The sequence below is a fragment of the Coenobita brevimanus genome, chromosome 102 (genome assembly GCF_032717465.1).
Source record: "Coenobita brevimanus isolate Jiangsu-jjx chromosome 102, ASM3271746v2, whole genome shotgun sequence".
Classification (NCBI taxonomy): Eukaryota; Metazoa; Arthropoda; class Malacostraca; order Decapoda; family Coenobitidae; genus Coenobita; species Coenobita brevimanus.
The window spans coordinates 33,142,503-33,164,393 of record NC_137055.1 but is presented as its reverse complement, the minus strand read 5'-3'; the positions used below and the strand labels follow the sequence as shown (position 1 = coordinate 33,164,393).

Sequence of the window (21,891 nt, the reverse complement as noted above, 5' to 3'; positions counted from 1 at the left end):
CCTTAACAGCCATGGGGATTAGGCAGCAGAGACACCCGCATATGTAAAAAATCCGTGGATATCTGCTGCTCCCCTTAAAAATACCCCTGGACCCCCCTTAACCCTTTGGCTGCAGTGGCTGTGATGACAACATACTGACTGCGCTCATTGTGGAGAAATAGGAAAAAAAATTGTGTGTTTTCAGCTCTTGTTTTAACTCACTTAAAGTTAATCTCGAGAGCTAAAATTTTTGTCCGACAAACGCCAATATTTCTACTATCATTTGCAATAAACTGCATGTCCATTAGCACTCCAAGCATGGAGAACGATTTGAGAGAATACAAGGTGTGTTTTGACCGTCTGACGCAGGAAATAGCCCAGGGAGGCAGAAATTCCACCAAACCACAAGATTTTTTCCATACAAAATAGGGTTACAGCCACGTTATGTCATCACAGTATAATAATAAAAATAAAATACTTCTAGCCAGTCTGGTATGATTTTGTTATGATATTCCAGTGTTTATGTTAGACCTTAGCGAAACAGTAACAATGTGAAGAAAATCATTGCTAACTTTATCAGACTTCACTAATGACTTTTATTACCACTTACTTTTATAAAGCCTATTGATATAATGTCATGAGTTATTTCATAGCATAGCTGTATAGTTTGCAGCCACAAAAATGTTTGCTAGCGAAAGCTCTTAGCATCATGACTTCTCTGATTATCGCACAGTTATCACTAAATCACTTGTATTTTATCACAGTAATTCACAACATAATATAAAATAACACATTCATCCACTCTTATATGATTCCGTTGTGATTTGGGTGCATATTGCTTCGTATTATTTACAAGAGAGGGAGGGGAGGGCAGCAAACCAGTTTAGACCAGCTCATTGAGGGTATGTGTACACATGTGCATGTATGTACTTATACTATTATTTAGTGCTAGGGTAATTGTCAGTGTTTAAAAGTTTAACCCCTAAAGTTGGAGTCACTTATCTACCAAATGAATTTTTCCTTACAAGTCATATGTATCAGTTAGTGCGATATCAAATAGTGCTTGCTCGCACATCCACCATATAGGTGCATTACAGTAATTGGGACCAAGGTGTCTTTACAAACAATATGGTAATAAGGGCAAGAAAAGCTTTAAGACCAGTTAAAATTTTCACATTACCTGCGCTCAGCGATGGGAGGAGGGTCATCAGGTTTATCAGGCGTTTCAACCATTACCAGCTGATTTCCGATTAGCCAACGACAGAGGCTTTTACACACAAAGCTTTGGTATGACCAACTAGTCATGGAGCCTTCCCCTTGTATCAGCTGGTAAACACAACAAAGCTCTTCATTGCAAAGATTGCAAAGGAGAACATGGAAGAAAAGAAATACTCCCAGCCCATCCTACCTTTTCCCCTGATGAATTAATTGAATTAATAAATGAAGTGGCCAAAAGGAAGAGTGTTATATTTGATTCACTGAATAATGCCATCACTAAAACAGCCACGAACTGTGCCTGGGATAATGTTACATTTGCAGTGAACAGTGTCTGCAGAGTTCAGCGAGATAAAATGCTTTAGTGAATCTTGTGGTAGGTGGTGGCGACCATCATCCATTCACTTGATGTAGTGCTGCCTACTTCTTCCTTAGCCTTTATCATACTTTTTCTGTGCCTGCCCTCCTCTCTTCGTATTTCTCGCACCTTTTCTGTCACTTCTTATTGCTTTTCTTTCCTTTACAGGTGGCTTTCCTGCAAGCCAAGAAACCATTAGCAATGCTGGTTGGTAACCATATAACCAAACAATACGTGCTCCCTGCATGTCAACAAGTGGCTTGGTGGAGGGTTAGTGCCCCTCTCCGAAAAATAAATAAGTCAAATGGCCACCCCATACGGGATTATGGCGTCTGGCAATAGATACACAGATAGATAGAATCCGGCCCCAGTATTGTATCCACCTGCGGATATTTAAAACCATTTATGTTATATCCACCTGCAGATATTTAAAACTGTTTATGTTAAAAATGCGGATGTTAAGGGATGACTTTATTTGGCCAGCCCTGTGCTTCTGTGCTCCTCATGGGACAATTTAGGATTGGATGATGAATGAATGAATGAATTATTATTATTATTATTATTATTATTATTATTATTATCATTATTATTATTATGATTGTAGTAAAAGTCCATTAATCCGAACACGGATAATCTGAAAATCTCAATAATCCGAATTTTTGAAGAAGGCTGACAAAAACTCCCAAAGTAAAAAAAAAAAAATCAAAATTAAAAAATTCAAACTGGGCGCCCAATGCGCCGATGTGCCGAGCTGTGTGGTCATGGATTAGGTAATGCATGGATTGGCAGCTTGTCATGAACAACCAACCACTTTTGGAGCTGTACCATAGGTTTAACCCTTTAACTGCGGGCTTGTTTTGCTTTTTCTTGCGGCTCCCGCTGGCATATTTGCGCTCTGACAGACTCTTTATAAATATTTGCCAAAAATTTGTTATTAGTCCTACAATATTAAAATCACATATGCTTATGGCACATACCTTCAGCTTTCTCCTGGGGTGTTTGTTGAGCCTTCGTCGAGTACCGTAGGACTTGTGGAGACCTCTGAGGTTGGGTAACGAAGTCTCCACTTTACACTTCCCAATAACCCGTAATATGATTACCACAGCCTGATATTATCACTAGAAACACTATTCTATGATTCTCAAATAGTATGGAATCCATACTCCAAAAAAAAAAACACTGTGAAAGCAATGAAAATTACTAGGGCATATGACCTTCCCACTTGTGCTAGTTCGCCGCTGGTGTTCTGTCATTTATTATTCATAAAAACACTCACAGTTTATATTTCTATTACTATATAACACTTATATATATATCTACAGTCTTTATTCATAAGTTTCCTTCAGTAATAGTAATTTATTGTCACTGTAGGCATTCAATTTCTTTCAGTAAAATACGTAGCATTCACTTTCTCGTCCTGTATACTAGCATTGAGAGTGAATGTCACTTTCACCTTCACTCTCATAACTCATAGTATTCATACATGCTAGAGTGAAACTTTCACTTTCATTACTCCTAGTATATATACTCGTATTCTTATAATACACAGTAATCACTCCAATATCCGACGTAATAGAGCCATAGGCATGTCCGGATAGTGGTCCTGTCCAGATATTGGGCCCCAGCTTATGGACTTGTACTTATGGACCCTAACTCTGAGAAACACCTATACAACTCCCTCTGGACATGCATAGCACCTATTTAAGACCCAAATCACACCAATAAGGCACATAAATGACTGAAATAAATGCAAAAGAAGCATAAAATGAGGGTTCAGAAGTAGGTTCATACAATATTAAACATTTTGGTGACTGGCTCCTGGACTGGTACTTATGGACCCTAACTTAGCCTAACTCAGAAAAACACCTTCCTACTGCACATGCATAGCTCCTAATACCCTATTCACACCAATAAAGGACATTAAAGAGTGAAATGAGCTAAGTATAGTATGGAAAAAAGTACAGTATGAAACATTCTGCCTACTTACAGCAAGTCCATGGCCACCTTGATGAATAACTGCCTCCTATCGGACTCTGACAGTAAGGAGGATTTCCTGAAGCACATGCAGTACACTGTTCCTGAAGTCTTGAACTGAACTTAGTCAATCGCACACAGAAGTCCGTTCTCTTCACAGTGTGCACTCTTGTCTAACTAATGCTCCATTGTAACTTACTAAGTGTTGCACTTTAACTTTTCCCATTCTTCTAATAATTTTCCAGAGCCAAAACAAACAAGTCTCTTTACGTTAAATTTTGTTCCAATTGAGTCTTTTCTCTCACAGCTGTAAATATTTAACACAACTGTCACGAATCAAATTCGCGACATTTTCCTTTTGTGAGAAACCACGAACTATTAGTGGAAAACTCACTGTGTATTGCTCAGTTAACCGTTTCTCTCTCCATTTCGGTGGTATACTTTTCAAAACATTCGTCACTGTTTCAAAAGTGACCGATCTAATGGACGTCATTAAGTGCTCTACTGAGCGATATTATTCTTTCCTTATTGTTCGCCCCTGCTTGTCTAAACCGTTGGCCACGCTTCTGAGCTGGCCTGTGCGTTCTACCACACGCATCGTAATTGAATAGTCAGTCAAGTGTCTGTCGTGACGGAGTGAGGTTCTGTGCTCCAGCAGTGAGAGAGTGAGAGTTCATCTAGCACCCAGACTCCACTAGACTACAGTTCACCAGGCTCCCACCCTTCGTTGGTGATACACCACATTCATTGACCAGTATTTCCTTTTCGTTTTCCTAGACTTAAGAGTTTAGTTAAGGTGCTTTTCCTAGGCGTAAGAATTTAGCTCTTGAGTGAGTGAGTGGGTATGATCTCTTTATTTGACTTCATTTGAGATGTAACGTTAAATTTATTTCTTTGTAATCAATAAATTTAACAGTTCTTTTTCTTGAGCTTAATGTAATGTAAACTCGTGTTTCATTTCTCCACAATTAAGCTTATTTCCCTTATAGCTCCTAGCTTGCATATACGTTTTGCTATTCATAACTGGTACTTAGGCCAGTCTTGTTGTATTAAGCTTAAAATCTGTTGTGCCTTCTAGGAGTTAAGCATCAGCAAGAACCTGATATCATTAATAGTATTAGTTATTTATTGTCAGGGGTGAAGTCACTTTTTCCAGAGGCTAACAGTACCAATAAACAGCAATTTCATTGTGAGGAAGTAGTCTCTGCTGTGTACTGTTGAGAAAGTTTATAAATTCTCGTTCTTAGAGAATCATGTGAAGCAAGCCAGTGTAAAGTAAACTTTGCTTGATTTAGCAAGACAATTCATTGTCCCTGCTCTTCAATGTTACTGAACATTATCATTTAAATAATCTTGCATTTATTTTAAAAACCCTGTGACAACAACACACTGTTTTTTTCACTGCACAACACTCTAAATTCCTGTGTGGTCTAGTGGAGAAGTTCTTGCTGTTTATTCACTGTCAGAGTCCGAGAGTATCACTGGCAGGTGACCAAGGGGTGCGTCGCTGGGCCGTGGTGATGGCGTACCCACTGCAGACGACTCTGAAGACAGCCGCAAACTCACGTCGAGCGGTGACTCCACCGTGGCTGATGTGCTGGACTGTGGCTCGGAGCATGAGGGCCTGTCTTGGGGAGGCATTGGAGTGGAGCCAGGGCTGGGCACAGCGGGGGTCACGGGCCTGAAAAAACTGTCAATGGTTGATTGACACAATGACCGACGATTCTGACGATTGATGATGCGCTGCCTGAAAGCACGCACTTCCTCCACGAGTTCCAAGGGCCCCATCTCCCTGTCGCAGTCCGGGTGTTCCAGGTAGTCTAGGACGAACTCTAGATGTTCCCGGAGTGCGCTCAGCTTGGGGATGGCTGGAGTAGTGTCCTGCTGAGAGGAGTCCGCATCATCGTCACCTTGCTCATCGGAATCTTCAAGTTCGGTACTGACACCTGCAACTGAAGATGCGATCTCAATATCAGACAACATCTGATACCCAGGATCGCCCTCGTTGTCATCCAACCACTCATGCACATCGTCCACATCAACATCGTCGCCGTGCGTACGTAGCCGTGCATGGAAGTCATCCACGTCAAACCCTAGAAAATCGTACTCCACATCCGTTCCGAGAAGCAGACGAGACCAACCATTTTCCAGAGTCTTGACAGAGACTTCCTTCCATGCACTAGCCTAGTTGTACAGCGCAGACTTGATGTAGCGGCGAAGGTTTTCCAAAGTCCTCTTGCCTCGTGTGTCCCGTCCCTCCCTGCGCTCGTCCTCGTCCTCGAGAGCAACCATCACCTCATCCAGGAACTTCCGACGTTATAGGTGCTTTGTTGCCACGATCACTCCTTGGTCCATTGGTTGGATGAGAGCAGTCGTATTAGGTGGCAGAAACATGCATCTAATACGGCCATTCTCAGCAACCAAGTCCTTGTCGCACGGGTGGGCAGGTGCATTGTCGAGGAGAAGGAGGGCCTTTACCTGGTCGCGCGGGATTCCCAGTGTCTTCGTCTGGTAATTGATGACCTCCTTGACGAAGTGGTAGTGGAACCAGTCTTTGAAGATCACAGCTGTAAACCATGCCTTCAAAGAATGGTACCAAATGACAGGAAGGACATCCATCACCCCACGAAGACACCGAGGCTGCTTTGCGCTGCCAACAACAACGGGCCTAAGCCAGTGCATGCCGTTAGCATTGGCACAACACAAAGCAGATATCCGTTCCTTGGAGAGCTTGCTGCCAGGTACACGCTTCTCCGTCTCCTCGGCTAGAGTGTTCGTTGGCATCGAGCGATAGAATAGGCCAGTTTTGTCTGCGTTGTAGACTTGACCGAGAGTGAGGCCCTCCCTGTCGATCAAGCCCTTCACCTTGTGCCAAAACTCGTCAACTCCATCCTCATTAGCTTCCAAAGCTTTGCCATGAGCTTTACAGTTGGTAAGGCCATGCCGTAACTTAAACGCAAAGAGCCAACCCTCGGATGCCTTGAAGTCTAGGGCATCGTGAAGCCTGGCGAACTTCTCAGCAGCAACCTTCAGCTCCGTTCCACGTACCATCACACCAGCAGCACATTGTTGTCGATACCAAATCAACGTGGATCGGTCGATTTCTGGAAACTTGGGGGTAAACATCACCTTCCTCTCCACGTTGCGTTTGCTTCTCGACGAGAAGTCAGCCGTGTACTGCATGAGTTTGTCTCGGGATCTCTTAATATCGAACAAAGTAGACCGGGCCAGGTTAAACACGCGGAGAATGCGGGAAGAAGATCACCCCGCATCTACTTTCTCCAATATCTCCCGTTTCTTCTCCAGAGTCAACACCACTCTCTTCCTCTTCTCAGGTGGCGGGGCCATCATCACACACACTAAGAGGAGGCCTGAGAGCAGCAGGAGTGCCTGCAGCATGTAAGGCACCACCACAAAAGCGATCACGTGGGCAGCCATAATGATGAGCGTGCACTCGCGGTGAGAGACAGGCGGAAAGTGGGGAGGATGCAGCGGCGCTCTATCAGACGTTGGAGGAATGATGCGTGCCACATGCGGCAAGTTCAAGTTATGGGCGGGAAAAATTCGTTTTTTTGGGGGGGAGGGGGTTTCGGACCATTTTGGGAATATTGGATCCCGGGACGATTATGTCTGGTTAATGGGGATGTTCGGATATTGGGCATCTGGATATTAGAGTGATTACTGTATTTACACATTATTTACAATTCCACTTGCACAGTTTTACTCAACAGAAAGATCATAGTCATTCTCTTTCAATTGTCAGCCCTTTACCTCTTTCCACATGAGGTTTAGTAGGGGTAAAGGTCACAGGGCCCTTTGCATGGGGCTAAAAAGCGGCGGAAGTTAGCAGGAACGAGTCTGACATAGTTTCACCTTGGAAGACGACAGTGAACTGATAGGGGTGGGCCGGGGTGGCCTACCTAGGGAAATGCATTACTGCCAACGTCAGCCTCTTGAGAGCTGCTAATATATAGCAGTGAAGTGATTGGGAGGAAATCTAGACAATAGATTATAAATTAGGTAGTTCCAGGTGAATGTAAATATCACTTAGGCTTCTCCCTTCCCTCCTTATATATATTTTTATTACGAGAATAGATTATACGGCATATTTCAAGGGGAAATAAACAGCGAAAATTAGTGAACAAGTGCATGTGAGGTGTTGTCAGGTGATAATTAGCCAATTCTAGGTGTATGGCACTCTCACTTACCTTATTTCTTTTTGGTATATATTATTTGGTATAAGAATAGGGCATAAGGCTTATTTCAATGGATAAAATCAGTGGAAAATTCCAGGGAAGATTTACTTAGCGTAGCACGGCCGGGCAGGCGAGAGGAGAGGGTAATGGAAGGAAGGTAGGGAGGGGAGTCAAGAATGGGGAGAAATGGCTAAATTGTCAACAATGGATGGAAGTGCAGATGAGATTAGGAGTGCTGACTAGTGTTGGACATTGGCAGTACTGATAGATGATACAAGCTACTACTTGAAAGCCCGGGCGAATTCAAAATAACATAGAATCGCAAAAGCGACGCCTTGCGGTATGATCCCTTGCTCCCAAGCGTCACGAAAGTGACGCCCCGCGGTTAAGGGGTTAAGGAATTTTCCACAGTAATACATATTAAGTTTTTGTGCTTTTACGATATGTGCATATTATTATTAACCCTGGACTTACTCTAATTGGATGTACCAGCCTACAACTGCTGTTCTCAGCACTATTCATTATTGGTGAGTTAAACAACCCATAACATCTCTTAATTTACCAGTTTCACTTCGTGCTGTCAGTAATACAGTAATCCCGCATATTTCGCGGTAGTTACGTCTTGTAACCCCCGCGAAAAGTCAATTTCGCGAATACTCTATTAACAATTGAATCTTGCACTTGTGTCCACCATGCTGCCCATCACACAGTCCATGTCCATACTGGTTGCGAGACAATTCGCCGTCAGACAATTCCCCGTCAAAACATGGACGATTCCCCTTCAGAACAATTCGCACCCTGGACGATTCCCCGCCATTCTATAAATATACTAATCAATACTTTTATAAATATACTTATTATTAATTAATCAATACTTTAATAACTATATTTCAGGGAGATCCAGCAAAGTCTTTGTTCAGTAGCGTAGGTTCTGGATATTATTTATTAGTTGCACCTTTAGTCAATAATTAACTTGTTTCCTCCTCGCTGTAGTCGCCTTTGAATTATATTATAGCGTCACCCATAGCTATCTTCAATAATGAAGGCGAATTGTCTTGTGTTTGTTGTGACTGCGAATTGTCCCGAAACCTCCATACTCATCCCAAAACCTTCTTACAAGATTGAAAGCACATACTCCATTATGAAGGAAAAACGTAAACACTGTACTGTAATACACAATTATCTACACATTTATTCACAAAACATTACAAAATAAAAAGATGCATTAACTGGTGATAGCAAACACTCGCATGGTTGTTTCTTAGCTTGTCCAGTAACACAATTTTCTCTGCTAAGGTCATAACTTTTCTTGATCGTTTTGTCACTTTGGAGTTCTTACTAATTGTATTATTAGCCTTTGGTGAGGCTGGCTTACGTCCTGGGGCCATGTGGAAAGCAAGTGGGAGGCAAGAGGCTCATATCATAGGCGGACCAGGCGGTTACAAGTACACCAGACACGTGAGGCAGTCAGGCGTGGACTGAGGAATGCAGGGCACAGAGCAGTGTTGCCATATCCAAACAACGAAATTATGCTAGGGCAATGAAAAAATTATGCTAGATTGAGCAAATTTGTTCCAAGTAAAAAATGAATTATGCTAACTTGAAGCTAAATGATAAAATTCTATACATATTCATGCTACATATTAATTATGTACTGTTACTATGAAAATATTAAAATGAACCTACATACAGTAAGAGGGTAAATATCGGTTTTCTGCCCATACTGCTTTTTCCCACGAAACTTACGTTTTTCTGATGGATTTTGATGTGATTCATTCGATTTTGAGCATCATTTCCGTCGGAAATAACCAGATTTTGAGATATGACCCCCCCATCCCCCTGCAATAATGGGGGATCTTTGGGGAATCGGGGGTTATAGGGAGGGGGGGAAGCACAGAAAATGGTCATTTCCGACTGAAATGAAGCTGAAAATCGAATGAATCGTACCAAAATCCATCGGAAAAACCTAGGTTTCATGGGTAAAATACAAAGCTCAAACTTACCCTAACCTAACCGAACCAAACCGAACCTAACCTAAAACCTAACCTAACCTAACCTAACCTAATCCAACCTAATCCAACCTAACCTAATCTAACCTAACCTAATCCAACCCAACCAAGCCCAAACTGAAAGTAACCAACTATTCAAACATCTTCTTACCTTATTCGTCTCTCTCTCTCTCTCTCTCTCTCTCTGATTTGTAGCTTTTATAAAATTATTCCAAAAATATTCCATTCTATTCTAAATTAGGCTAGAATGATGCTAAAACTTCTAATATGCTAAAAAATATTCCAGACTCGAAAATTTGATCAAAATTATGCTAAAAGAATAAAATTATGCTAGATATGGTAACACTGGCAGAGGGGCCGCGGGAAAGGGACAGAGGGTGGCCTGAGTTTACCACGCTACAATTGGAAGCTGCGGGAATTTCAAATTTTTTGTTTTCTGTATATTCAAGGATATTTTAATTGAACTTATTAATGCTAAGAAAATCCGCGAGAGGGCAAAACCGTAGACAAAAAATCCGCAAAAAATGCGGGATTACTGTACATTATTAAGTAAAAAATTTGTGTAATTCTTAAAGTAATGTTAATATGTGCCATATTGTATTATCAGTCTATCTATCTCTTGCCAGATGCCATAATCCCATAAGGGGTGGCCATTTGACTTCGAGTTATTTGTTTTACGGGGAGGGGCACTAACCCTCCACCAACCCACTTGTTGACACGTAGGGAGCACGTATGGTTTGGTTATATGGTTACCACCCAGCGTTGTAAATGGTTTCTTGGCTAACAGGAAACCATTTGGCTTGTCACTCAATGTAAAGCCACCTGTAATGGAAAGAAAAGCAATAAAAAGTGACAGGAAAGATGGGAGAAATAGTAAGAGAGGAGGGCAGGTACAGAAAAAGAATGATACAGGCTAAGGACGAAGTAGGCAGCACTACATCAAGTGAGTGGATGATGGTCACCACCACCTACCACTGATATTGTATTATGAATGAATGAAATGTGATCCATTTCAATTTAAACATGAAATTAAGTGTCTTATGGGTCCCACCCCATAATCCGAAAAATCTGATAATCTGAAAGATTCTCAGTCCACTCCCATTTGGATTAATGGATTTTTACTGTATTACTATTATTATTATTATTATTATTATTATTATTATTATTATTACAGTATTGCTATTATTATAATTATTATTATTACATGGAATTTAAGGGATGCAAATGATGAGGTGAAAAACAGAAGATTGTCCAGGTGCTTGAGGGTGCAAAAAGTAATTATGTGGATTGATGGAGACTAAATGGAGAGGCAAGAGTGTGAGAGAGTGGGAGTATGGATGGGGATTATGCATGGAAGTAGGTGAGAATGAGAGGGCAGAAGAGAGTGTATGTATTGTTGTGTGCAAGAGATGGAAGATTAATATAAGAGTGTATGGATCAGTTAGTTCAAGGATTGTGTGGGTAAAATTGAAAGTAGGATTACAAATGTGGGCGATTGTGTGTGCGTGTATTTACCTGTTTGTAGTATACAGGAATTGAGCAATGCTCGTGTTGTCCTGTCATCATATCCACATTTATCTAGTATACTTTTACACACATGAATGTTTTTCGCTGCACCACCTCTTCGTCTAGTCGTTCCAAATATTTATGTCTTTACCTAATATACCTAATTGTGATATACACGAACTGTGCTATGTGCGTGGGTTCCCGTTGCTGTTTCTCAGTAAGTCAAATTTAGTTCTAAACTCACTTAAGTTTTTAGACTGGACGATCTCTTTGTCCAGGCTATTCCACAGGTCTATACTTCAATAAGGAAAGCTATATTTCTTGATATCCTTCAAGCAGCATGACTTCTTCAATTTCATTCCGTGTCCTCTTGTTGCTCTCTTATCCCGTATAAACAGATCTTCTCGGTCAATTTCATCTACTTCTATCATGGTCCTGAACACTGCAATCATGTCTCCCCTCTTTCTCCTTTCCTCTAAGGAAGGCAGATCCAGCTTTTTGAGCCTCTCTCTGTATGACAGATCTGCCAGACTGGGGACCATCTTGGTTGCTGTTCTTTGTATTCTTTCAATCTTGTTTACGTCTTTCTTTTTGTGTGGAGACCACACTACTGCTGCATATTCTAACCTGGGGTGGATCATGGCCATTATCAATTTTTTCATCATCTCCTCATCCATATAATGAAATGCTACTCTTATTAGTCAAGAGTTTATACGTCTCTCTAACTATCTTATTAACCCTTTAACCGCGGGTGTCATTCCAGAATGACATTGACAAAACTGGACCAAACAGCGGGTGTCATTCTGGAATGATCGTGAATATTTTGAACACCGCGCGTTTTCCCGGCGCGCAAAGTGTCTCACGCAAGAGTAGCTGTCGAGTTCTTTCACGTCAGCCATCCCACACCTCCCTCCTCCAACCCCGAGGGGGCCCCCCCCACCCCTGCCCTGACCCGCATCAGTCAGTATCTGTCCAGCTCTGTGCGTGAGAATGGCGCTCCGTCCCGACTCATCGTCGCTCGCTTCCTCCTCTAAAATGATTAGTGCTAGTGTTCCCTCTACCTCTACACTGGTAAAGGAACTGCCGACGGCGAGGCAGAAGGGGTTGAGCACTCCTGAAATTAGAACTGAGCTGGACAAAACAGTAAGTACTACTCTTGACTGTGGCAGTGAAAGTGACACACTCACAGCAAGCAGTGACGATTTGGCAGTGATTGGTGGTGAACCATTTTCCATTGATAGTGACAGTGATGAAAGTGATCGTGTTGTTTCCCCCCCACCACCCCCAACTTACTCTGGGAAAGGGAAGGCTCCTATAGGCAAATCTGGTATTGCACGTGGGAAGGGAGTGAAGCGCAGGCTCACGTCTCCCACACCAGGCCCTAGTAAGCATTTCCCATCAATTTCCCGTTCCCCTAGCCCTATTGCCCTCACATCATCATCATCATCTGCCGTGCCCTCTCCTCAGTCTACATCATCTGAGGAGTACGAATTCCCAGAGCCTGCAAAGCGAGGGAAGGCAGGCCGTGCAGGCCGTGCAGGCAGGGCAGGCAGGCCTAGAACAAAGGGGATGCGTGGCAGTTGGAGGGCAAAGCTGGGCGATAAGCGAGGTGATAAGCGGGGTAGAAAGGGTCAAGTTTCACCACGCACCAGGTCAGAAACCCCCCCGCCTGCCCCCCGCTCAGCTCCCTCACCCTCGCCATCCCCCCACTCACCGCCCCCGCACTCACCCCCCTCCCCTTTGCCTCCTGCCTCACCCCCCTCCCGCTCGCCTCCTGCCTCACCCATTGCCTCCACCTCAGCTCCTTCTCACGGGGAAACGAGTGCAATGCAACCTGCCACTGCCACTGAACCATGCACAGGGAAAGTGGATGCATTTGTTTGGTCTGACGGTGCAGATTTTCAGCCACACAATCCACCGTTTGATATGACATATGCTGGAATACAGCCTGCCTTCCCATGCAACGCAGGAGATGACTTTGTTGACTACTTCCTGGCCTTCATGGATGATGAAATCGTGCAGCATGTCAGCGATGAGACCAATAGGTATGCAGCTCAGTGTACAGCAGAAGGGCTGGGACCTATTGGCTCACCAAAGCAAGTGTCGTGGTTGCCTGTCGGAATCAGAGAGCTGTATGTTTTTTTTGCCCTAATGTTTCTGATGCCCCATATAAAGAGACATGAGTTGGAGGAGTACTGGCTCGTGGATGACATTACTACTATCCCAATATTCGGGAAGTATATGTTACGGGATCGGTTCCGATAGCTGCTTGGATACCTGCACTTCGCTGACAATGCAAACCCGTCCCAAACTGACCCTTTGTGGAAAGTGAGGGATTTTCTCAACAGGATTAGGGATCGATTTATGCGATTTTTCCGGCCTATGCAGAAAGTCGTCATAGACGAATCCCTGGTATTGTTCAGAGGACGTCTCAAATTCATGCAGTACATCCCCAGCAAACGCCACCGCTTTGGGATAAAGTTCTTTGTGCTGTGTGACTGTGAGACGGGGTATATCCTGGATTTTGTCATCTACTCGGCTAGTACAATGGATGTGAACAGGAAAGACCCCCTTGGCTTCTCTGGCTCCATTGTAAAAGTGCTGATGGAGAGGTATTTTGGTGGTAATCATGTGCTGTACACAGACAATTACTACACAGCACCGAAACTCTCCAAATACCTTGCAGAACACGGCATTGGCACTGTTGGCACTGTACGGAGCTATAGGAAAGAGTGGCCAAGTTTCCCCGAAGCATCATCATCATCCAAGGGAGATGTTCACCTGAAGAAGTCAGACAAGCTTCTTGCGATCAGGTGGCATGACAAGAAGGTCGTGAATATGATCAGCACCATCCACAAGGGGGAATTGCAGAGAACTGGGAAGGTCAGCTACAGGACGGGAGAGCCAATCATGAAGCCTGATGCCGTCATTGATTACAATGTCAATATGAGACTTGTTGATAAGTCTGATATGATGATTGGCGAAATCGACTGTCTCAGGAAAAACACCCGATGGTACAGGAAGGCTTGCCTGTACATGCTCGATATGTGCATGCTCAACGCCTTCATTCTCTACAAGACACAAGTCGGGGGCATAAGGCAACCATCACTGAGACAGTTTTCCAAGACTGTCGTGCAGCAGCTACTTGCATGATTTGGTCAGGTGACGGCATTGATCCCGAGGCGACACTCTGACACACAACCTGACCGTCTTGAGTGCCGCAATTACATGAGCCGGCACCAGCTTGTGAAATTGCCTCATACAGCAGGCAGCAGGTTGTCACAGGGCCGCTGCAGAGTATGTTCTAACACCACACGGAGGCCTAGGACGAGAAAAATGAGCACACACCAGTGCCTGGAATGCCAAGTCACTCTATGTGTAACTCTGTGTTTTGCCGAGTACCACTCTCTGAGTAAATACTGAAAGTGACAGTGATATATAGTGATGCGACAGTGACGTGCTTTGCCAATAATTGTATAATGGATAATGTAGTAATAAGGGATATTTTGCCTAGAAAAAATTGTAAATATTGGCCAGTATAATAAGTGATATTGTAATAAGAGAATCTGCGGCACTTGTGTAATTCTGCGGCACTTGTGTAATTCTGTGATGCGCCAGTGACGCAATATAGTAATAAGTGCAGTGTAAATATAATGTATATTGCCCAGATTATGTGTAAAATAATATTAGAAGTTAGAAAGAATGAAAAGATCGCATGAAACGTCAGTGAGCGGGTGCCGCCGCAGTGAAGTGAGGCGCAGCCGCGGTGAAGAGCGGACGCAGCCGCAGGGAAGTGCCTTTTACCTACCTCAGTGAACACAGAGTGGGTGTTTATCATATGTACAGTGTTCATATATGTTTATATTACTATTATGAGAGAGTGGTTGGCATTTGGTACTGGTGTGTGGGGCGTAAAATAGTTGTTTCACACCCCTCACTTCTAATGGCTCTCCTCGTCCTGTGAAAGTCAACAAAGTCATGAAACCTACATCAATGGAAAGCTGAAGGTTAGTACTTTCTAATGGTACCTTATTTTTTTCTCTAGCTTTATTCTGTGCAGAGTTATTAAGGTTTAAAGGTTTGTTTACATTTGGCTGAAACCCCCGCGGGAGAGGACAGTCAGACCAAAACAATACCCGCGGTTAAAGGGTTAGTGTGTTTTTCAGGTGACAAACTATCTTGGACCAGCACTGCCAAATCTTTCTCTTCTCTCGTTTTTATGATTAATTCATTACGCAACAAATAATTCAGTGATGGCCTCTTGGTACTTTTACCCATTTCCAATATTTTACATTTCTTTACGTTAAATTTCATTTCCCACATCCGGCTACAATCATGTATCCTATCCAGATCCTCCTGCACCATTTTACAATTCACCTCAACCTCTACCTTCCTCAAGATCTTTACATCATCAGCAAACAGACTTGCATAATTGTACACTCCATCTACCATATCATTTACATGAGTCAGGAACATTACTGGCGCCAACACCGAGCCTTGAGGGACTCGTTACTTCCCTCCATCCAGACATCCTATCCTTTATTACTGTCCTCATTTGTCTGTCTCTCAAAAAGTCTCTCATCCATTCCAGGAGTTTCCCCTTCAGTCCTCCTATATACTCTAGTTTCCACATTAGTCTCTTATGAGGTACCTTGTCGAAGGCCTTCTCTAACTCTAAGTACTGTACACACAATCCACCCAACCATCTCTCTCCTGTAGCACGTCAATTGCTCTTGAATAAAAACTCAACGAGTTGGAGACACATGACCTTCCACTTCTGAATCCAAACTGACATGCAGCCAAAATATTCATCTCTTCTAGATATTTTATCCATCTGTCTTTCAGGATTCTCTCACACAATTTTGCGACCAAGCTGGTTAGAGACACTGGTCTATAATTCAGGGGTTCTTCCCTGTTTCCTCCCTTATAAATTAGTACCACATTTGCCCTCTTATATTCTTGTGGCACTTTCCCCTCTTCCAGAGAACACATAATTAAACTGTGAATTTTATCCACCAGTTGTTCTTTGCATTCCTTCAGTACCCAGTTAGAAATTCCATCAGGTCCTGGGGCTTTCCTTACATCTTGATTTTCCAGTAATTTATACACTTCCTGTACTTCCACTTTTATATCTTTTATCCCCGGTACATTTCTAATGACTCCCTCCCCTTCCACAAACTCGATTTCATTAGTGAAAACCGATTGGAAACATTTGTTCATTATTTCAGCCTGCTCTGTTGCATCTTTATATACCTCTCCATTTACTTTCAGTTTGGTGATTCTTTCCTTTTGTTTCAGTTTGCCATTAACAAATCTATAAAACAGTTTGGGTTTATCCTTGCATTTGTCTATTATACCTTTTTCAAAATTCCTTTCTTCTTCTCTATGTATTCTTGTGTATTCATTTCTAGTTCTTTTATATTCTTCCTTTGTTCTGTTGTTACCTCTCTTTCTCCAGTTGTTCCACGCCTTATCTCTCTCTTTTTTTGCTATTATACTCCTTCTATTAAACCACTCCTTTTTGCTGTTTTCTTTCCCCCCCTACTCTTGGTAAAAATTTTTCCACTTCCAAATTATTGAGGTCTAGAAAGATATCCCACATCCTCTGCATCCCTCTTGTTTCTCTTAATTTTCTCCAATCTGCATTTTCGAAAAATTTTCTCAATCCTGTAAAATTTGCTTTCCCAAAGTTGTATCTTCCCTGTCTGTAAAGCTCATCTCTTGGCTCAACGTTCCCTATTATCATCTGAAACTCAAGGACCACATGATCACATTTTCCTATAGGACAGAAATATTTCAGTGATTCTGTGTGTGTGTGTGTGTGTGTGTGTGTGTGTGTGTGTGTGTGTGTGTGTGTGTGTCCTTACCTAATTGTTCTTACCTAATTGTATCTTTACAGGAATGAGTCAAGCTCGTACTGTCCCGTGTTTTAAACCATATTTATCGTACATATCCTTAAATTTGTGAATTGTTTTGGCACACACTATTTCATTCGGTAGTGCATTCCATTGATCAATTGCTCTGTTTGGGAAACTGAATTTCCTTACGTCTTTATCACCTCTCTTCTTATGCAATTTTTTGCAATGTCCTCTTGCTGATGCTTCCCCATATGTTAAGTAATCATTTATGTCTATTTTCTCCTTCCCTGATATGCATTTATATACTATTATCATGTCACCTCTTTTCCTTCTCTCCTGTAGTGTTGGTAGATTCAGTTTATTTAGTCTTTCTTCGTAGCTTAGGTCCCTTAAGCTTGGTATCCATCTTGTAGCGGCCCTTTGAACTTTTTCAATCTTGTCTATGTGTTTTTTGAGATAAGGAATCCAGACTACTGATGCATACTCCAGGGTTGGTCTAATGAATGATGTTATTATCCTTCTTAGCATGTCTTCATTTATGTATGTGAATGCTATTCTCATATTTGCAAGCAGTGTATACATGTTCCATACCTTCTCGCTGATGTGGTCAGCCGGAGATAGTCTGTTATTGATAATCACACCTAGGTCCTTCTCTCTTTCTGATGTGTGTAGGGTTTTATTTCCTAACGTATAATCCCAATCAGGTCTTTTTCCACTTTTACCAAACTTGATTACATGACACTTGTCCACATTGAATTCCATTTGCCATGTATTACTCCATTCATGAAGTTTATTTAATTCTTCTTGTAACTCTTTACAAGAGTCTGTGTTAGTAATTCTCCTTTATATTTTTGCATCATCTGCAAACATATTCAGATAGCTCTCATTTCCAGTGTTACTGTTTATATTATTTATATACAGTGGGGCACCAATTTTCGCGCCTAATTGGGTCCAAAAATAATGCGCAAAAGTGGAATTAGCGAAAGTTGGGGCATTGTCTTTATGGCAAAAAGGCTAATTGGTTCCCGGTTATCCTAAAGTAACATCAGATTTTCATTTTCACTTGCAGTACAGTACATCAAATCACTATTGTACATTGCATTGTGAGATACAAACAATAAAAACTGTACAGTACACATTATATGAGGAGAAACATACCACAGAGACCAGGTTGAGGTGTTTAATGGATGTTGGGGGTAAGTATCCGATACTCTCTTTTAGCCTTGGCCTTTCCTCCCGACTTTGAATGTCCCGGTCACTTTTTATCACCACCACTGCCTCCCGGCCCTCCCCCCACACCACCAGGCTCTACCCCCACACCACCAGGCCCTTTCCCCACACTACCAGGTATAGTAGAGGCCATTGAACCGTGAGAATCCAACACAATGGAGCTAGCACGCTCGTACACAATGGCGGGAATGGGTGGACAGAGTGTTGACATGACGTCATTCAAGATGACGGTGGGTTGCGGGCGGGCGGTGCAGGAAATTCAAAGTTCAAAATATTGTCCCAAACCCAAAATTTGTGCGCGGAAATCGATTTTTTTCAAGCGAAAGTGGAAGTTAGGGAATATTTGGTGCATGCCGTGAAAGTGGATTCCGCGAATCCTGCTGTAGCGAAAGTTGGTGCACTGCTGTACACTAAAAACATGATTGGTGCCAGCACTGAACCCTGTGGTACTCCACTAGTCACTTCTTTCCATGATGAGTAGTTTCCCCTTAGTATTGTTCTCATTTCTCTTTTTATGAGAAAATCTTGGATCCAACAAAACAGTTTGCCTCGAATTCCTCTTTGATGGTACAGTTTCCATAAAAGCCTTTGGTGTGGTACTGTGTCAAATTCTTTCTTGAAATCAAAATAGATACTGTCCACCCATCCTTCTCTTTCCTGTATTGTGTCTGTTACTCTGTCATAGCAGCTCAACATTATTAGTAACACATGATTTTCCTTTTCTGAAACCAAACTGTCTTTCTGTTATCATACTGTGTTCTTCTAGATGATTTACCCAAGCTTTTCTTATAAGCTTTTCTAATACCTTGCTTACAACACTGGTCAGTGATACTTGTCGGTAGTTGAGTGGATTTTGTCTGTTCCCTGTCTTGAATAAGTGGACAGTATTTGCTTTCTTCCACATATCAGGTAGTTTACCTTGACTCAAGGATGTCTTGAAAATTAAAAATAATGGTTTACTTAACTCCTTTGCACATTCTCGTAGTACCCAACATGAAATTTCATCAGGACCACTTGCTTTTCCTCTGTCTAATTTACTTAACTCCTCCTGTATTAATTTTTCTGATATTTGTATATCTGGTAGTATATGTGGACATGCATGTTCCACATAGTCCCTCTCAAAATTTTTTTCTTCTGTAAAGACTAACTGGAAATTCTTATTTAGCACTTCACAAATATCTTTCTCTTGTGTATAGGTGATTCCCTCATCCGTAATGGATTGTATTATATCTTTTACTTTGGTTTTGCTTCTGATGTAGCTGTAAAATAGCTTTGGTTGATCACTAGTTTGATTTATTATATCCTCCTCAAACTGTTTTTGGGCTTCCCTCCTTATTCTTGTACACCTGTTTGTAATTATTATATGCCCTTTCACTGTTGTGTTTTCTGTATCTATTCCACAACAAATCTCTTCTTTCTTTTAATTTGATGTGTGTGTGTGTGTGTGTGTGTGTGTGTGTGTGTGTGTGTGTGTGTGTGTGTGTGTGCCCAAACACAAGATTGTGCAGGCAGAGTGAAAGAAGAGTTCTAGGCAAATGTTGAAGTATGTATGGAAAAGTTTGAGACAAATGAGAGAGTGTTTTTGATTGACGATATGAATGGAAAAGTAGGGAATGTGAAGGTGGATGGAGTAGCTGTTGAGTGCAGTGTGCCTGCAAAAGTGGATGAGAATGGCAGTGCTCTAGTGGACATCTGTGCTGGGATGAGGTTGGTGATAGCCAATACAGTATTCTTTTTAGAAACAAAATTATTCACAGCTATACGTGGCGAGTAATGAGAAGGGTGGGTGGTGAATTGAATGAATGGATGGCAGTGATTGATTATGTAAGCATGGATGAGAGAATGAGAAGGTATGTAATGGATGCAAGTGCATATGGAGGTTAGGGGAGTGGACTTTTGGACCACCACTTGGTGGTGGTGAAAGTCAAGGTTCAAGTGTGATGGAGGAATAGGAGGAGGGAAGGACAGGAGGAAGTGGTCCATGTAATGAGGGTAGAAAGGTTGCAAGAGGATAAAAATAGACAGAATATAAGAGAGAAGTGAAGGAGCAACTGAGTACAGTAAATATGATATGGAGCAGGTGGGGTAGGTGGAAGGTGTGTGTAAGATATTCACAGAAGAAATCTATGCAGCATGTGAGGTGGTGTTTGGGGTGAAGAGAAGGGAACAGCATGGTGGAATGAAGAGGTGAGACAAGCTGTGGTGCAAAAGAAGAAAGCATATAGTGAGTGGATGGGAAGCAGAGGCATGGAGGAAGTTGAGAGATGGACGAGAGTTATATGTAGAGAGGAAGAGAGGGGAAAAGATTAGTAAGAGAGAGAATAAGAAGAAACTGGTTGAGGAATTTGGAAGGAATTTGAGTGTAAAGTGGAGTGAATGTGAGAAAATGTTCTCCAAGGAGGTAAAGATAGTTAGACAGGGTGAGCGAGAAGTTAGTATGGGAGTGAAATATAGAAGTGGCAGATTAATAGTAGGCAAGGGAGAAAAAGTGAGCAGATGGAGAGCACACTGTATGGAACTGTTAAACATAGAGAATGATAGTAATGTGAGTACTGTATAATGGCTAGGGAATGGCCGGGAGAAGGAGAGAGGTGAGAAGGGAGGAAATCAGTAGGATGAAAGTAGTGGAAGCAATGAAGAAAGTCAAAATGAGGATAGCCCCAGGAATTGATGGAGTGTGTGATGAAATGCTGAAGTATGGGGGAGAGATAGTAGTACAATAGATATGTAAGATGTGCAGATTGCCTTGAGAGGAAAGTAGAGTCCCAGAGGATTGGAAGTCAGGTATAATTCCCCTATACAATGGAAACAAGGCAAAAGAAGTGTGTGGTTATAATAGGGGCATTTGTCTTTTGAGTGCAATAGGAAAAGTATATGGTAGGATAGTTACTGACAGAGTTAAGGGAATAACAGAGAAATTAGCTGGAGAAGAACAGGGAGGTTTCAGGCAGGAAAGAAGTTGTGTAGATCAGATATTCATTCTTAGATCTTTGGTGGAAAAGTTTCTAGAGGTGGGAAAGAAGTTGTATGTGGCCTTCATGGATTTGGAGAGAACATATGACAGAGTGGATAGACAAGGATTGTAGAAAGTATTTAGAATATATGGAGTAAATGGGAAGTTGCTGAATGCCATGAAGAGTATGTATGAGGGTGCTAAGGTTGCAGTGCATGTGGATAGTGAACTGAGTTAATTTTTCCATTTGAAGGTTGGATTGAAACAGGGATGTGTCATGTCTCCATGGTTGTTCAATCTGTATGGGGTTATAAAAGAGATACATGGTAGGGCAGTGGATGTTGGAGCACCCCTAGTGAGAGAGGGCAATGTTTGGAAACTCCCTGTACTGTTGTTTGCAGATGATACTGTGTTGTTGAGTAAAGATGAAGGGGAGCTGCAAGGTTTGGTTGATGAGTTTGGGAGAGTGTGTAAGAGATCGAACTGACTGGATGAATATTGTAAGAAGCACATGATCAGGGATTTGGCTCCCCTTTTTAATGTGACAGCATCCTGATTGAAACTATCGGATACGTTTATGTGAAGCTACATTATGTGATGAATGTTTTTGTCA

The 21,891-nt window shown here is 42.1% G+C and overlaps 1 protein-coding gene across 1 annotated transcript in view; it reads left to right on the top strand.

The window, feature by feature from the left end:
• The window catches only part of LOC145415452 (fat-like cadherin-related tumor suppressor homolog), a 693,356-nt gene that overhangs the window by 521,733 nt on the left and 149,732 nt on the right, over positions 1-21,891 (top strand). The gene's annotated exons all lie outside the window — the stretch shown is intronic.